The sequence below is a fragment of the Protobothrops mucrosquamatus genome, unplaced genomic scaffold (genome assembly GCF_001527695.2).
Source record: "Protobothrops mucrosquamatus isolate PMUCROS unplaced genomic scaffold, P.Mucros_1.0 scaffold908, whole genome shotgun sequence".
NCBI lineage: Eukaryota > Metazoa > Chordata > Lepidosauria > Squamata > Viperidae > Protobothrops > Protobothrops mucrosquamatus.
The window spans coordinates 252850-269848 of record NW_015387160.1 but is presented as its reverse complement, the minus strand read 5'-3'; positions in this window follow the sequence as shown (position 1 = coordinate 269848).

Here is a 16999-nt window from a genome sequence, read left to right as displayed (position 1 = left end):
TGCCACTGTTAGGGAGATGCACCTCTCTGCAGAGGGTGCTGGCTTCTAGCTGTAAATTTCGCGGACAGGACAACGAAACAGCGAAATTGTGCGTGCTAGTATGTTTTCAATGACCTGAGACTTTTAAAAAGAGAGACGATTAAAGAGTGAAAATTCAATCATAACATCATGGGAGCAATCTAGAGATTTTGCAAATCGTTTTACACCTTGAGCTTTGCTCTGAACGAGTTGCCAACGGTCAATTTTAGATTACGGTCAATTGTTCAATCAGCATTTTGGTTGAATGCAAAAATGAAAGAATGTGTAAGAGCTACGAAACGTTAATTTAGTCTACCTTCAAGTTTGTTGACTTGCAGTAATTAGATTTTATCATGTAAATTCAATATTGCCATACACACACACACACTTTAGTAGAATAAGTGAAAACAGGACTAATTTGAACATTGCATAAGTTTATTTTTCATAGTAAAATAAATAAGAGGTTGAAGGAAATATATTAAATATATTAAAATGAATTATATATTTAATAGTGTTAACTTCAACTGAATACGGAATAAATTTCAATAATTCTCAATAATCTTCATTAATTTGAATTTGATTTAAGGTTTCAAAATTATTGCAGCTAGATTTTTTTAATATAACTAGATCACATTTAGATTAATATACATTATTTTCAATTTAATGAAAGATAACATTAATATGTTTATTTTAAAACATCTATTATATTTACTCAAATGGTGTTTGTACCTATTTAAATAAAAATGGACTTTAATTTGTAAACACTGACAAGCTTTTTAAATTAAGAAAGTTTACAATTATCCAGGAGTATACATTTTAAACTTAAAAATATAGCCTTGTTTTTGGCATTTAGGAATGTGTTTTCCCCATAATTTATTTAAAGTCATGTATACAATAAAATATGTTCAAGAGACATTAGAAAGATGCAGACAACTATATATTCCTGCTTCTCAGGATCTTTGAGCTGCTGTCTCAATGCTTAAATTGTATAAAAAAATTTGAAAACTACTATTTGCTTGTCACTATAACCATTTTATAATACCAATTTTCCAGTTGGAATTGTGTGGAACTTTAGTTATGTAGGTACGTATGCATTAATTTTACAGCAAACCCAGAATTTCACAGATGAATAGAGAACTAGATTGTCTGTTAAAGATGAATGTCTGTTAATTGGTGAATGGGATTTTGGAGTGCCACCAAAAAACTTGCTTTATTGTTAACAGTGAATGGGTAAGCAATAAATATTATCCAGACTGATTTGCTAAATAACAAATAATGCTATTATTGTCTGTAATCTGGACAGAACTCTGATCCAGCAAATTTTGCCTGTTAAATCTGAAGTCTGCTTGAACAAAGTCTGCTAAATAAATGGCTACCATATATGAAAAACTACTCATGTGGTTCATAGTATTTCCTATACAAAACTAATTTCTATGCTGCATAGTTCTCTCATAGAAATGACTTTGAATCTTCCATCCATGAGTGAAATATCTAATCTACATTATAAAACCATTGAACAGCACAGGAAGATGTTGCTTTATAAAGATTTTGAAGCCACTCTAAAAATGTCATTTGTATTAGAAATATGCCCAATGATTTTGTAAAGTTGCATAGAAGTTAGAAAAGTGCAATAGTTGGTTGGCAATCTAAATAAATAGCCTGCCTTGCACCATCCTTCCCCCACCTCATATCTTCCAGCACAAATACAGGGCCTATATAGGGGAATCACTCAGAAACCATGGAGTTCCAAGGCAAACTCCTCATTTGTTCTGGTGCCCATGAATTGCACCCACAAGTTGTTTTCAGGAGAAAAAACAGAATTGCTATTGGCAATTCTGCTCTGTTTGGATGAAGTACTGCAGGCAGGCTAAGCGGGAGCTAGTGCTATTAGATCTGCAGTGAAAAAATCCAGATGACTATTAGATGGCAAAAAATAAGAGCTTTTTTTATATCTCCTTGCTATCTAACCCTTACCCTAACCCACAGCCTGCATCTACCTGTTGCTCTGTGCTCCACCCATGGTTCCATCCTATGAATAATCCTAGATAATTCTGGCCATGCAAGTACCATAATGCCAGGTCTGGCTTTTTTAAGATTGAGGAACAAAGGGTGACCACTGAAGCCTATGGGCCCCTAGGTAGCTATGCCTTCTGATATTTACTTCATTGACTTTGCACAGCTTATCAGCTCCCATTGGTCAACATATCTTTTCCTCAACATTAATAAACCTTTCAACTGCTCTATTTAATTAATCATTAATATCCAACTACCAATGATTTCAAGGCAGAGGTTTCTATTGAGTAGTCAACAATGTTGCTTCTTCAATGTTGCTACTTTTGCTTCTTCAAATATATAACTAAGTTATAAGCTATGGTATATAAGAGAGTCTGTATGGTGTAGTGGTTAAGGCAACAGATTAAAAGTACGAAATTATAAGTTCTAATCCTGCCTTAAGCATAAAGCCAGTTAGATGATCTTGGGCTGGTCATTCTCTCTCAGCCCTAAAAAGAAGAGAATGGAAAACCACTTCTGAAAATTATCAAAAAAACTACAGGTACTTGTCCAAGCAATCTCCAGGAATCAACCCTGATATGGAATAAGAAAGAGGAGAAGAGACTTCATATGCCTTCTGTTAATTCATATATTTGCATTTTTGATCTATACTCATGAGATCTAAATATAAAGGATTGACTGAAAGTAGAAGCTAAGATTCTTATGACTACAAATACTCCACTATTTTTTAAAAAAGATCTCTAAATATGAATGTAGATTCAGGCAATATCTTGGCTTTTTTCCAAGTCCACAATGATTCATATATTTTATCAATTACAAAATGCTACTGCAATTTGATGAATCCTTTCTTCTTAAAATGACTGTCTGTCTGTCCATCTGTAAATCATCTGTGTCTGTCTGTCTGTCTGTCTGTCTGTCTGTCTATCTGTCTATCTGTCTATCTATCTATCTATCTATCTATCTATCTATCTATCTATCTATCTATCTATCTATCATCTATCATCTTTAGGAACCGCCCCATCTCCTTCAAGTGGGCAGTGTAAACTTAGCTTACTGGAAAATATTTGTCAGAGGAATGAATTATAAATCCTACACTATCACATCATCAATCATATTATAGGTAGAAACGTGGAACAGCAATAATAATAAAAACAATAATACATCCTTCTGTAAACTTATATGCTATGTATATTAGATAACAATTCCCATCACCTTAGCCACCAAATTTTGGAGGCCAAGTTGAGAGAGATTCAAGGAACAGTTTTTGATAAGCTCTTTCAGTTCCCACTGTACCATTTTAAATGCTAGCAAAGCCATCTATTTAATTGCTTTGCTAACCAGGCTAGAATGCAGGAGACTGAGTTCTAGTCCTGCCTTAGGCATGAAAGCCAGCTGAGTAACTTTAGATCAGTTGCTGTGTCTCAGCTCATGACATCAGGATGGTCAATTCGTGTCACAACCAATGGATCAACACTTGATCGATAAATTAAAAAAAGGACCTTGCACTTGCAGGAAAATGCTAGGAAGAAACAAAAATGTCCACTAACAATTATATAAATACTCAAACCATGAACCCATATATATCTTTTACTCACTTGTTAACTTTTATTAAAACCACTAGGAATTGTAAATCTTGTACTGAGTTGAAAATTAGTGAATTAACTGAAAATTAGTTACAAGGCAGTTTGTAGGGCCAAAATGCAGAAAGTAGTCATAGTATGATGCCTATTCAATGAGTTTAAGATCACTTGGACTATAATCTGCTCAGAGCCTTATATTTTTTTCTTAGAGGCATTTTTCAGAAGCTGTCTATATTTTTAGTAGTTCTGTATGTTTCTCCTCCCTGCTTCTTAATATTTTCCATGTGACTACCGTACTTAAAATGAATTTTTCCCTTTTCTCTTCAGTCAAGTTTGCCTAAACTCATCATTGTAGCACCTCAATCTGTCATTTCTGGCTGGAGGATCAACATGCTTCAACCACCAGCCTTTCTGTTGCCATGTGTCCCTAAAGAAGATGACTTCGACAGAGATACAACAGATTCATTATCAAAGCAACAAAGAAAAACATAGCTGACATCCAAACCACCAGAGAATATATGGAAATGTCAATAGAAGAGAATTTCTATAGTTCAGAGTTGAACTGTGGAGTCCTTGGTACTCTCTGAGCTTGTTTTCTTGCAGACATTTCATTATCCAATTAGGTGACATATTCAGTGCTAGCAAGATGCTTACCTAGTTGGGTAATTGTTAGGTAACCTAGGCTAGCACTGAAGATTTTGCCTAGTTGGATAATGAAACATTTGCAAGAGAATAACCAAACGTGAGAGCACCAAGAACTCCACAAGAAATGACTTGGAGAGAGATCTCTCTAAAAAAAGGGGAGGGGGTACAGTACAAAGTTGCAAGATTCTGTTTTTATTGCCACTCTCCAAAAAATAGTTTTAGTCTTCCTATGGAATATATTCCCTGGCTCAGTCTATCTGGTGGGGCTGACATTATGATTCTTCCTGGCCTGCAAAATGGTGAACCTCCTGCCAGACCTGCATAACTGAAATTCAAGGATCTTCACAGCAGTTGTATTTGCAAAGTTGCGGCCACTTCAGCATTGCTGCAGTTAGTCTGGTCACATGAACATGATTTTCCACTACACTTCCCAGGACATGTAGGTCGTGTGGCACAAGGGAAGATGGGGCTCTGCTAAGAGTTGTGAAGGAAGGAGAAATGGTGCCAGTCTATATTATATGTGGAAAGAATCCAACGAGTCATGGATTATCTAATACATACAGTAATTGTAAATCCAACTAGTTGGTGGAAACATATAAATTATATTTGTTCATTAACACAGGAAATGATTAGGCATGAAAGCCAGCAGGGTGACCTTAGGCCAGTCACTCTCAGCCCAACCCACCTCACAGGTTGTGAGGAAAATAAAAAGAGGAAAGAGTCTTATGTATGTCACCTTGAATTATTTAGAAAAATAATGAAGGCAGTATGATGATACACAGATAGATAGACAGACAGATAGACAGACAATGATTATCATCCAATAATTAACCTAAACTCCCTTCAAAGCTTTCACGCAACAGATTGCTTAAAACTGATTTTAAAGTCTGGATTATGCCATACGATCAAATTAGCTTGAGAAAATGCAAATTTCTACATATGGTATACTACCACTTTTAAATCAAGATAATAGTGGCACAAAATAAGTATAATCTATTATTTTGAACTCAGAACTTTCCAGTTAACTAAATATGTACAGATAGTCTAAAAAACCTTAGGAAACATTTATAATAAATGGCACCACCCAATTTTAGTACTTATTATACCACACAATAGTATCATTCAATATCTGGGAAATCAAACACCAGATAAATCTGACTACATGCTGATATAGACAGTATTATTTTAAAAAATTAGGGGAAGAAAAAAATTACAGGAATGAAAGATCTTTTCTATGTTGTCCTCTAAAATTGTTTTTAAAAGACCTTCTCTATATTCTATATTCCTTCTTCCAATTATACAAAATATATATTTTCCCTGTGTACTAGAAAATAAGCAGCTTACATGGGAAGAGATGGATTGCAATTTTTTTCATTTAATTTCAGTATTCAGAAATTGGTTTTTTTAATTCACTTTACATCATTTTTATTTGGCCCGCACACGAAACTAGTTACACTGACCCTTATAAAAAAATTTAAATATAAAAAGTGTAATTAATAATTGTGTAAAAATACACAAAGTGCCTTGTGAATTTCTGTTGTGCAGGTAACTTTCATACAGGATTTTGTATACAAAATTTGATGCAGTTAAAAGCAACAATTATTTGCTTATGGAAAATAATTCAAGTAGGGTTCAAATAAGCCTATGCTGTACTTATGCAGACTTCATTTTCACTTGGTAAGCAGTCTCTATATAGTTTAAAACTCAATAAGCAAGAAAGCCAAGGTGTTTAAAGACTTTGGGATTTAACAGAAATCATTGTTATAGCTTGACAATACATGGATTAATCAATAAATGGATTAATATGTAGCTGCACAAACATATTAGGCTGGAAAAGATGACGGTTGTCTACAACTTGTGGTCAATTTAATTTCCAAAGGAAATACATTTCCAGATTTACCACCCTAACAGAAATAAAAAAAAAATGAGTTTATTTTGTTAGTTAGAATATAGTGCTAGGTCAACAAAGCTATTTCCATCTAAAACAATCCTCCATCTAAACAGTTTGTACAATTAAAGAAGCTTTTTAAAACATTGGGCAAAAAGAAATTGTTTATATTCCAAACAGTTTTTTCTTTTTCTTAAAAACTGCAGCCCAAACTACTCTAACTGAATATCCCAAAAAATATTTCCTTTCAACCAGAAAGGACTAAAGTTGCAATACATTTCAGACTGTCAAAGAAATTGAGATATAAATATCTATAGTTCTATAGTACATTGAATTATGTTCTTATATGTGAAATATTGTGAAATTTTAAATTTTCTGCATGACTGATATAAATGACTGCGCTATTACCTAGTGTTAATACATTAATGGGCCAAATGGCAGGGTTTTTTTAGTGTACATTCTTTTTTAGTGAAAGAATACATTGTACTTACAGTAGTTCTAGTTTAATAAAATGCAGTGTAACTTCCAAAAATGTCAATAACAATTCCTAGCAATTACATTAATACATTTCCAGAATAACAGAGTTGGAAGGGACCTTGGAGATCTTCTAGTCCACCCCCTGTTCAAGCAGGAGTCCTTATACCATTTCAGACAAATGGTTGGTCTTAAAAAGTAAAAACATTAAAAATAGTTAATGTACAATTTCTTTTAAAGATTTAGATTAAAATTGTCTCCCTAAACCTAATTGTTCTATCTTAAGGGCAGCTTCTGAAGTAAATTCAAAGTTATACGATAATCGCTCACATAGGTTTGACATCAAATGTTAATGGATTATTTTTTCTCAGAATTTTCCTTTGCTTATATAGGAAAAGAAAAACAAAACATAACTATAACATTTGTCATAAAATATTATGTTGTTAACAAAGGATAGATGGCTAATTACAGAATTGCACATCTATTTATACATGATATAAAAACACATGAAAATAGATTTGTTACTTTGATGTCCAATATGTCAACAGGTCAAAAACTGAGTCCATTCATTTAATACTGAGTTACCATTCTACAATTCACCTAAGTAATCTATTCATAAATAAAATATTCATCACTGCAGACCTTTATATTATCACATAGCTAATGCAAGGAGAACCATAAACACAACTGAGTTGTTAATTAGTAGTGTTAAGTTTCATTAAGTCATTTCTGTAACACTAGTGGGTTTCAATTTGTTTTTCTTTAACAGTTTTATGCATTTCTGCAAACTATACCTGACAATGCTTTAAAGTTTGGGAATTAAACTGTGTATTTTAATTTTGTAAGAAGGAAGAAATATTAATTTTACAAAGCCAAATATCCCACTGAGCTTAATTGCATCCTCTTATGTGAATCTTTAAACCCAAGGAATTATTATTTTTTTAGCATCACAGAATATACTTGCTCAGGTTACTGTGGTAGTACAGGCTTGATTTTCACAACAGTGGTGTGATTGATCCCAATTAAAGATACACTGTATATTAATACTTATTACTATTTCTATTGATCTTCAATTATATTTCCTACGGAAGCAACTGCAAATTGGCCCATAGCAATTAAAATCAAAACTAAAATTGAAAAAGGCAGAATGAAACAGTTAACCAAATTAAAATTCTATCTATGGAATTGGAAAAAATTTGCCTGGCATCAAGAGGTGCAGATTCTCTCCAAAACAACAACAGTAATAATTCGTTAAGATGGGAAGAGAAGAGCAGCACTTGTTTGTTTAATAAAAACAATAGCTTTTAAAACTATTTATGAATTTAAATGGCATTCTTGAGGAAATTCTTTAATTTTTTATTCTTATTATTAGTTGCATATTTTTTTGGGATAAAGCAAATAAGAACTTGGCAAACTCAAAATATGCAATTTTGAGAAGAACTGCGAAAAGGTTGTGAACAAACGTGGGAGAAAACAATCTCTCATAAAAAGTGGTACCAGAAGCCATTGTAGATCGATGTTTTTCTTCAAATTCTCATGCTCTGCTAAATAATGACTAAAACTTACTGGCAATTTAATTATCATGAAAGGTTTTAAGAACAAAATAAAGTATAATACTAGAATATAGATAACAAAATTATTAGTTTTCCTTAGGTTTAGGTTTTCTTATTAGCTATCAAGAATTCAGAGATGAAAGACAATTTAGAACCCACAACTATTTTCAGTTTTGATTTGGTAGGGAGTTCTAGAAAAGAAAAAAAAAACCTTTAAAACTGGAAAGGCTATACAATGATTCCTTAAGGAATGAGGTCCAGCCAGAGAAAGTTAGGAGAGAAAATCAAAACAAGCCAGGTGCTACATCATCATTGTCAGCAAGAAGAACAGCTTACAGCTTCATTGTCAGAAATGCTAGCAGAAGTACCAACACCTGGATGTCCTACACATTTCAGGAAGAACTCTTACGATATCACCAATAGAAACCTCTGCTATTATTAAGGCTCCCACTATCAAACAGAAACTGAGATGGAAGGATAGAGGCATAACTCAGAGGTAAAGCATCTGCTTTGCCAGGTTCACTTGAATAATTGGATCTAAAATAATTTCCACTGACAAAACATGAAAAAAAACCAAAACCTAAGAGTATGAAGAACTTCTGCCAATTATAGAACAGTACTGCAATAGATGTAGAAAAAGCCTGATCTAAGACTTCCCTACAAGGCCACCCAGTTAGTACAGTACCAAGCAAAATCTTAACTGAGTCTGAAGGGCAGATCTTTATCACTCAAGGATCATCAAAGCTCATTCACCCCATCTGATTTTCCCAGGGACTGTCAATAGAGAAGATATGCCAGCAATGAAGGAAATACCATGCAATATGTAAGAATAGATATTCAGAAGATAAGAATCATTTGTGGGTTTGGATAACTGTTTTTTCAATATCCTATCCACACTTTTAAAATTCTAAATCTGAACAGATCTCCCCTGAATAAGCAGGGAGTAAGAATCTCAGTGGAGTCTCATTTGCAACACTACAGTTTTTAGAGGACATTCAGTGTGTTTAAATGAATGTTTTTAATTTGTCATATTATATTTTATCTCTTACTATACTGCTTCATCTGATTTTAAATGCAGCTTCAATTTCCTGACTGAATTTCATTTGCAACACTAGGAATAATTCTCTTCCAAGAGGGTTCTCTCCATATAAAAGTTGCTTATTTTGGATAAAGAGACGATTAGATTTATTTTTAATATTTTAATGGCAGTTCGGATTATTGGGTGGGCAGCCCTGGTTTCGTTTGTTGATGAGGGATTAGACTCTAATAAACTCTTCAGATTGAGATTTTCCCCCATTATGCACAAAGTACTTGTGTTTTTAAAAAATCACTTATTTTAAAGTCATAAATTCCATTTACTGTTTCCTATTAGTATTAAATCAAGTTGATTACATTCATAGTGACTCTTAGTACATATATCTTTTTAACTTTAACATGCACAGCATAAAATCTTTAATAGTGCAATTGCAAATAGCTGCAACATGCATCCCTCTTAAAACAGATGAAAAGTAAAGGATACAGTTGAGATGGGGAAGAATAAAAAGTAAATGGTTCCTTTTATTGCCTATTTGATCCTTTGGCTAAATTCTTGTCTTATTCTTGTAAACTCCCTGTGTTTGACCTTTCAGTACAGTGATTTTATTCCTAATAAAGACATAAGAGAGTGTCTTTATTAAGAATTGGGGATAGAATTGACTTAATTGAGGTTACAAAATAATTGGCTTTTAGTCTGCTGGAACAGCCATAAATTTCTAAGGTAGCATAATACTGATATGACAAAGACATGATTATTTAATATGTGAGGGCCAGTTTGGTGTAGTGGCTAAGGCATGAGGCTAGAAACTGAGAGACTGTGAGTTCTAGCCCAGAGGTCCCCAACCTTGGCAACTTTAAGACTTGTGGACTTCAACTCCCAGAATTCCTCAGCCAGACACACTGGCTGAGGAATTCTGGGAGTTGAAGTCCACAAGTTTTAAAGTTGCCAAGCTTGGAGACCCCTGTTCTAGCCCATCTGAGGCACAAAGCCATGTGGGTGATCTTGGGCTAACCACTCTTTCTCAGCCCTAGGAAGGAGGCAATGGCAAACAACTTCTGAACAAACCTTGCAAAGAAAACTGCAGGGACTTGTCCAAACAGTCTCTGAGAATCAGACACTATTGAACAGAAAAAGAAAACCTTGATATCTAATAATTGCTTTTATCATAGTTATCTATAGTTGATCAAAGTTTTCCAAATAATAAATACATGGGAATAGCGGGATAATTTTGCAAATAAAAGAATACTCTGAACAACAAAAACAAGAGTTCAACCATCAAACCTGAGTTAAAAACACAATTACTGAAAGTGGAGGAAAAACACGAGTTTATTGAAGGAAAGATATAAAATATAGGAAGGGGCTTAGTTTACAGTCTCTCACACAAAATGATTCCAATAATACCATACCCTTTTGACTTTTAAGAACAGCATTCCTATAAATGAAAACCGCAGCAGTCTTTCAACTACATGCATACATATACACATATACATATGCAAATACAGGGGCCTGTATCTGGGCTAGAACAGAGATCACTTTTGACAAAGTGCCAATAAATTCAAGATACAGATATTTGAGGGAATTGGTTCACTTGGTCCTCTCCTTTAAAATGGCACAAACTGGCAAAGTGAGAGAGATTTCATCGTCTTAAAATCAGGAGAAAAATAAAAATAACCCCGATGTCCACCAAGTCTTCTTTGCATCCCTTCTATTTTTGTTTAGGCTAATCATACATTTGATAATGGAATAAAATGTCATTGAACGTAAGAATCAACCAAATGCTAATGCTCCAGGACTTTCACTGTTAGGCCAATCTGCCGTCTTTCCTTCTTCTGCCTCCCTCTGATCCCCCCACTCAGCCACCCGCCTCGTCCTGCCCCTTTGATTTCAGCCCTTTCCCTAATCCCCCGCCTCATCAACTCTCACGAAGGCTTGATCTGCAGCAGAAAATCCCTCATTCGGGCGAAATCAGCTTAATTTGCAGCAATTTGTAGCAGGTCTTTGCTGGGATTTGAGTCTCAAATTATCCTTGCGGGCGGGGATGGTAGGCCGTGCAATATGGGCTGCGGTTTCTCTGGTCTTCTGGATCGGCAGAGATTTGTCTGGGGAATAATTACAGCCGCACCGCTGTTTGAGGTCGCCTCCCTCGGCTCGCTTCCACCCGCCCCAAACCGAGTTCCGGCCTCGGCGCAGGTTAACCGCAAGCACTGAGCCCCCTCGGATTAGCAGCATTTAAGGCAAATGCAAAGCGTCAATTAATAATTTGCTGGAAAATAGGAAGGGGACTTCCCCATCTTGCTGGAGGGAAGCGCCAGGAGGTTCGGCGGCCGGTTATAGCTGGCTGTTGCTGTGCTACAGAGGAGGGGGGAAAGGCAGGGCTGGAAACGTCGAGACTGTAACCTCAGGATTGGAGATCAGAGCAGGAGATGTTTTGCTTCTAAAGTAGTTTTAGACTGTAAACCAGGGGTAGTCAACCTTGGCTCTTTTATGACTCGTGGACTTCAACTCCCAGAGCTGGCTCAGGAATTCTGGGAGTTGAAGTCCACGAGTCATAAAAGAGCCAAGGTTGACTACCCCTGCAACGCTAAAAGTGCACAAGAGTTTTGCCGTCCAGATATGGCAACCTTATAAGGTAGGAACTCCTTATTCGCTGTATCCAAGTGCATTTCTTGACAGAGTTTACAGAAGATGTTTGTCATGGCCTTCACCCAGGTTTTTCAATTTCCAGTCCCAGGCTACTGTCAAATCAGTGCTCTGCCTGGCAGATCGTAATGAAACCTCCACCATGTCCCTCCAGATGACCCCCAAAGTTATGCCATCTGTCAGCGGGCCTTAAATTCAGAATTGCCTTATCTCAAATCTGGTCAACAAAAAATATTAAGGGCTGAATGGTGAATGAATGGGACCCAACAGATTTCCTTAGCCTAGATCAGTGATGGTGAGCCTCTTGGGCTCGGCATGTCAAAAATTCGGAAAGTGCCTAACTTGGCTCTGCTGCAGTGTTACCCCCCACCAAACAAAAGATAAATAATTTTCTATCTTTCCCCCATCTAGTCCATCCTGATGAACGGTGGCACTTCATGGTAGTGCTGAGGTTGAGCTTGAATTTGAGGCCTGGGCATTGACTTCAGACTGAGTTCCACCACTACCACTTAAAATGCTAGGCGCCTCTTACCTTCAGGGGTGTTCACTGCAGCCTTCCCAAGGCATGTCCCATTCTCATGCAGCCTCCGATGCTTCTGAAAATCATGCCAGAATGGGGCGCGCTTTTGAAAATAGGTGCTGCTGAGTGTTGGTGAATGCTGACATTCATCCTTTAAAAAGTAACGGCATGTCACCTTTGGCATTCATGTCATAGGTTCTCCATTACTGATACTAGATGGCTTTAAAGCAGTGCTTTTCAAACTTGGTAACTTTAAGATGTATGGAGTTCAACTCCCAGAATTCCCCAGCAAACATACTGAGTTGAACTCCATACATCTTAAAAGTTGCCAAGTTTGAAAAGCACTGCTTTAAACTGTTATACAACCTCTGCCACCGAGTTTATTTCATATTTATTTTATTTTTATTTTCTATTTTTTGATGAACAGCAAATAGAGTGTTAGATAAGACCATGGTGAGATATGGAAGCTCACTGGGTGGCTTCCATTCTGTCATTCACTCTCAGCCCATTCTACCTTACAGGGTTGTTGTTGTAAACATTGGAGTAGATGAGGTCTGTGTAGACTTATGATCTGAAAGAAGGATGAAATGTAAAACACACAGAAAAATACATACTTCTCCAGTGTTTTCTTCATAATAATCCTGTGAAGTAGGATACACTGGAGTGTCCCAGTTTTTCTAACTTTTTACAGTACAGTATTGTGCCTTTCATCCAGGACTGGCTCTGTAAACTCAAATGCCCCATTTGAAAATGACTGAAAGTTCTCTAATAGAAACCAGTTCAAACGTTTGAACCCTAATCACATTCTTTCTGCCAACTACATCTCGTTAGCAACCTGCAGCCAACTTACATGTTATATTGTGTGCTATCTGCCCCATCCCTTAATAGTACATTGTTTTTTTTTGTCCTAAACAGACCACATTGTGTTGTCATTAATAAATGTATAGTTTATTTTCATTATACTAGAGGATTGAGCCTTGATAAGTTGCTGAACCTATGAAACACCCTGTGTTCTGGATCTACAACTCCCAGTCTCCCTAGGAAACGTAGTCAGCAATGAGAGAGGCTGGAAACTTCAGTTCAGCAACATTTGGCATACCATTGGTAGCCTTTCTCTAGTTTGTACACCCATTTCATTATATACACCCATTTCATCTAGGCAGAAAAAACTACCTGCATCTTTGTCACAATTAGGGCTCTTCCACACAAAGAATCTTGCAGAATTTCTCTCACTCATAATTCTTCTCAATTAATTTCTACCAAGAGATGCTTATACCTTTGAAAAGAATATGTCACTACTTATTACTGTTCCTGAGGGGGGAGTATGAAAATGATGGGTTGGCTCTGTTGTTGTTGTTGTTTTCTAATCCTGCCAATAATTGCCAAGTAGGGTAACTAGTTCTGACAAAGGTAGTGGAAAAGTGAGTTGGCAAGGGGAAGACAATGGAGTTGTATTTGTCACATAGACTACTAATCTTAGGTGGAGTGGAGGAACTCTGCTTTAACTCCAGAACTGAAGTAAGATTTGCCTGCCAGTCTCCTGGATGGAATGGAGCAAAAGTATCTGCCTGGCTTCGCTCAGACTGGGAAATATTTGAGGCTACTTCTTTCTGGATTGTTTATTGACTCAGTTTGCATAAGAACAGCACAGTAATTTCTTTTGAAGTCTGCAATGAGATAAAAAAAAAGCTATCTTATGAGGCAAATAAGCATTTTTTGAAACGATGAAGCAAAGTGCAAGGGAGATATGGGGACAGTTGGACAAGCCTATTCATCATATCAAAAACACTGAATATTTTGTAACAGTAAGTGCACTTGATCATTCCTGTGACCTTAACGCTTCAGATGTCTTATTTTATACAGTACACCAATTACATATGATTGTGGAACTGAGATTTTAAAAGCTTACCTCAAGGAAATGGAGAAGGTAGCAATGATAAATTATCAGTAACTCCTAATCACAGTGGCTATATACAACTCCAGGTGATATCAGTGGTTGAAACCCAGAAATGAAAAGATAATTGTCCAGTCATCTCAGTTACCTCAACTTGGAAAATGCCTCAGATTTCTGATTTTAGCCAAAGTTATATTCTGTGGCTCCAAAAATCATCTAAGTGCTTTAGCCTTGAATATATAATGGAGTACACTTTCCAGAATAGAAAGGCAGAATATCAGCCAAATGAATAATTAAAAGAGTAATTGATTATATTCACCATTGCATTGTAGAAGCTTAATTGAGATGTACTTTTTTGGTTGAGGGGTCTGTATTATTGCACAATTACTCTTGTTTTATATTCCTAGTGTAGGATTCCATTCCATAACGCATTATTAACAGAGTGATAGATGTTGAGATTTTTTTTAAAGGTAATTAAAGTGTTCATCCATAAATAATCTAGACCCCACAATTAGATAGTAGCCTTAGGCTCCATGCCCTATACCACTAGTTTATCTGAATACTATATTGGCTATCTTTTAAAGTCTTTTCTTCAAACTATTTTCAAACAGGGCTCAGTTATTAAAAGCATCAATTTAAACAAATTAAATAATATTATTTCTGTATTCTTCACTTATTAAATAAGAAACATTAAATAAAAATAAAATCTACTTGGAGGAAAACTCAGAGCAAAATTTGCTAACATCACATTTCTGAGCAGTGCTGATTCTCATTTGTCCAGAGGCTCAAACTGTATACATTGTATACCTTCCAATTTAAAAATAATGATTCCAATCTAATTAAAGTTAGTTGTGCTTAAGTCCTACTGGAATCAATGAGTCAGTGTTATTACAATTATGTTAAAACACTTTAAATTGAATGGGACTTAAGTGTGACTGTCTTTAATTGGACTCCAGCCAGCGTCCTCTGAAAAAATGCAGTCAGGATAGAGCACAGACTTTAGATTTACAAATCAAGGAAAACTGAGAGTTGATTTATAAAGAAAAAAAAATCTTTCTTCTTTATTTTCCTTTTAATTACTGTTCCGTGATTCTTCCCAATTGCTACTGCTCTGTTTACATCAGTTTTTTTAAATTGTGAAGTTTGATTATTTTCATGTATTTATATAAACATATTTAGAAAATGAATTTGGGTTTTTACCACATTATGTATACTGTATATTGTTTTGGGATATGATAAAATAACAAATTATATTTTTTAAAAATGGTATATTTCTACTCCTGACAAAAGAGACACAATTTGGTTAGAGAATCAGACTAGAAACTGAGAGACTGTTGGGTAACTTTGGGCCAGTCACTCTCTCTCAGCCCTAGGAAGCAGGAAATGACAAACCACTTCTGAAATCTTGCCAAGAAAACTGCAGGGACTGGTCCAGGGAGTTGCCAGGATTCAATTTAAAGGCATATAACCCAACCTCCATAGGATCCAACCCTCCTGACAAAACATCCAAAATATTTAAAAATCTCAAAAATGGAATTCAAATATTTTTATGTTAAAAACTGCCAGAAATAAAGTGAACTCAAATTATTTTATAGACTGCCTGAAAGATGGAACCATTTTGTTTCCCATGGATAGACATTGGTGTGTATGTGTTTGTGTGTGCACACACACACATGGATATGCTCGTACATAGTTGCACAGACAAACTTGTACCCTGAATTGGTTGTGACTACTGGGCTAAAACTGATATAATTTGATTTATAAAACACACCAGGAAGCTATGTAGCTGCAATAGTCCTACACAGTATGTATTATAATCATTGATGATGATGTGCCATTAAGTCATTTTTTATTCTTAGCAGCCACGTAAATAGATTTTCTCCATGACATCTGTCCCTAACCTGTTCTTTCAAGTCTTCCAATGTGGTATCATTGCCATTATAACTGATTTCAAATAAGAACTTCATTAACTGGAGTTTAGTATAACAAATTTTGTATGTAACAAACTAAAATTTTGTGGAGTTTTATGGAATTTGCATAATGACTTCATTGAACAAATGGCATAAAATAAGGTAAGTTACATAATTTGCATCATTTACATGTTAACATCATGCAAATGATATAAATTGACACAATGCTATACTCTCTGGTTTAATCATCAATCATATATAGCAGATACTCAGTTTCTCTGGTTCCTCAAGGTTTAATTTTTTTTTTAAATTAGCCTTCTATCAGAACTTTTCAAGCAGGAAAGTGAAATACTTTAAATGTTTTTTCTTACATTTCTGTTTCCTTAAGTTTGTAGTTCTTCAGAATTCAAATAATCCCACCCAACATTTATTCCATAAACCAGCATAAATGAATTTCTATTTTTCTTTCCTAGACATCTGAAGTAGAATATCCCTCAAGTCCCACTCTCTGTAGTGATGGAAGGATTCTACTATCCCAAATACATATGTGAAAGAACCCAGAGGTGCTTTTTCAAAAAGCAACTGGATTTTCTTTGGTTTTTTAACTGAGTCAGAACTGTAGAAGCTTCTTAGATGAGAAGCAAAACATCTTCAAGGAAAAACAAAAAAAAGATGACTTGGATGACTGAGAATCTTCATATAGACATACTGTACATGAGGGAAGAAATGGGAGGGTTTCTGTGCAGATTCTGAAGTATCCAAATTTAACAGCCTATCTCTGTTTGAAGCACTGAAGTAATCACGCTTACTGAGAAGGGTGGGCATTGG